We start from the raw sequence: 2,500 nt of genomic DNA, 5'->3' as shown, positions 1-2,500 counted from the left end.
CGGGATGCTCTCGGGCGGAATAATCGCTCCCGTCAGCGGCGCTTCAGCTTTGGACAATTTCACGACCCGTCTTGAAACACGGACCAAGGAGTCTAACATGTGCGCGAGTCATTGGGCTGTACGAAACCTAAAGGCGTAATGAAAGTGAAGGTCTCGCCTTGCGCGGGCCGAGGGAGGATGGGGCTTCCCCGCCCTTCACGGGGCGGCGGCCTCCGCACTCCCGGGGCGTCTCGTCCTCATTGCGAGGTGAGGCGCACCTAGAGCGTACACGTTGGGACCCGAAAGATGGTGAACTATGCCTGGCCAGGACGAAGTCAGGGGAAACCCTGATGGAGGTCCGTAGCGATTCTGACGTGCAAATCGATCGTCGGAGCTGGGTATAGGGGCGAAAGACTAATCGAACCATCTAGTAGCTGGTTCCCTCCGAAGTTTCCCTCAGGATAGCTGGTGCTCGTACGAGTCTCATCCGGTAAAGCGAATGATTAGAGGCCTTGGGGCCGAAACGACCTCAACCTATTCTCAAACTTTAAATGGGTGAGATCTCCGGCTTGCTTGATATGCTGAAGCCGCGAGCAAACGACTCGGATCGGAGTGCCAAGTGGGCCACTTTTGGTAAGCAGAACTGGCGCTGTGGGATGAACCAAACGCCGAGTTAAGGCGCCCGAATCGACGCTCATGGGAAACCATGAAAGGCGTTGGTTGCTTAAGACAGCAGGACGGTGGCCATGGAAGTCGGAATCCGCTAAGGAGTGTGTAACAACTCACCTGCCGAAGCAACTAGCCCTGAAAATGGATGGCGCTGAAGCGTCGTGCCTATACTCGGCCGTCAGTCTGGCAGTCATGGCCGGTCCTTGCGGCCGGCCGCGAAGCCCTGACGAGTAGGAGGGTCGCGGCGGTGGGCGCAGAAGGGTCTGGGCGTGAGCCTGCCTGGAGCCGCCGTCGGTGCAGATCTTGGTGGTAGTAGCAAATACTCCAGCGAGGCCCTGGAGGGCTGACGCGGAGAAGGGTTTCGTGTGAACAGCCGTTGCACACGAGTCAGTCGATCCTAAGCCCTAGGAGAAATCCGATGTTGATGGGGGCCGTCATAGCATGATGCACTTTGTGCTGGCCCCCGTTGGGCGAAAGGGAATCCGGTTCCTATTCCGGAACCCGGCAGCGGAACCGATACAAGTCGGGCCCCTCTTTTAGAGATGCTCGTCGGGGTAACCCAAAAGGACCCGGAGACGCCGTCGGGAGATCGGGGAAGAGTTTTCTTTTCTGCATGAGCGTTCGAGTTCCCTGGAATCCTCTAGCAGGGAGATAGGGTTTGGAACGCGAAGAGCACCGCAGTTGCGGCGGTGTCCCGATCTTCCCCTCGGACCTTGAAAATCCGGGAGAGGGCCACGTGGAGGTGTCGCGCCGGTTCGTACCCATATCCGCAGCAGGTCTCCAAGGTGAAGAGCCTCTAGTCGATAGAATAATGTAGGTAAGGGAAGTCGGCAAATTGGATCCGTAACTTCGGGATAAGGATTGGCTCTGAGGATCGGGGCGTGTCGGGCTTGGTCGGGAAGTGGGTCAGCGCTAACGTGCCGGGCCTGGGCGAGGTGAGTGCCGTAGGGGTGCCGGTAAGTGCGGGCGTTTAGCGCGGGCGTGGTCTGCTCTCGCCGTTGGTTGGCCTCGTGCTGGCCGGCGGTGCAGGATGCGCGCGCCTGCGCGGCGTTCGCGCCCCGGTGCTTCAACCTGCGTGCAGGATCCGAGCTCGGTCCCGTGCCTTGGCCTCCCACGGATCTTCCTTGCTGCGAGGCCGCGTCCGCCTTAGCGTGCTCCTCCGGGGGCGCGCGGGTGCGCGGATTCTCTTCGGCCGCCATTCAACGATCAACTCAGAACTGGCACGGACTGGGGGAATCCGACTGTCTAATTAAAACAAAGCATTGCGATGGCCCTAGCGGGTGTTGACGCAATGTGATTTCTGCCCAGTGCTCTGAATGTCAACGTGAAGAAATTCAAGCAAGCGCGGGTAAACGGCGGGAGTAACTATGACTCTCTTAGTCAGCGGACGGCGCCGGCGTGGGCGTGTCTGTGCAGCCAGCACGGGGCGTTCGCCAGGGCGATCCCCTCTCCCCCCTCCTGTTCAACTTTGCGGTGGACTACGTTTTAGGCCAACTGCCCTCCCACATCGGAGCTCGGATCCTCGGTCGCAGAGTCAACGCTGCGGCCTTTGCAGATGACGTCTTGCTGTTTGCAGCGACCCCGAGGGGCTTGCAGTCCCTCATCGACGCAGCTACCGCAGCCCTCGCCCACCTGGGGCTGCAGATCAACGCCCGGAAGTGTTTCACCCTCGCCTTAGTCGCGTCAGGGCGCGAGAAGAAGGTGAAGGTGGACAGCAATGTCACCTTCACAGCAGGCAATACCACCATGCCTGCCCTGCGTGTGGGTGAAACCTTCCGGTACCTGGGGCTGCAATTTTCCACGGCGGGTCGCTGTGTCTTCAATCCACGTAGCCACCTGGTGGAGCAGCTTG

General features: G+C 60.0%; 1 pseudogene; it reads left to right on the top strand.

Moving 5' to 3' along the window:
- Nucleotides 1-2,500, top strand: part of LOC124580554 — a 6,117-nt pseudogene that overhangs the window by 855 nt on the left and 2,762 nt on the right.

This window comes from Schistocerca americana, unplaced genomic scaffold, assembly GCF_021461395.2.
Source record: "Schistocerca americana isolate TAMUIC-IGC-003095 unplaced genomic scaffold, iqSchAmer2.1 HiC_scaffold_332, whole genome shotgun sequence".
In the NCBI taxonomy this organism is placed as follows: Eukaryota; Metazoa; Arthropoda; class Insecta; order Orthoptera; family Acrididae; genus Schistocerca; species Schistocerca americana.
The sequence above is the reverse complement of the archived record's forward strand: the minus strand, read 5'-3'. Positions and strand labels throughout refer to the sequence as shown.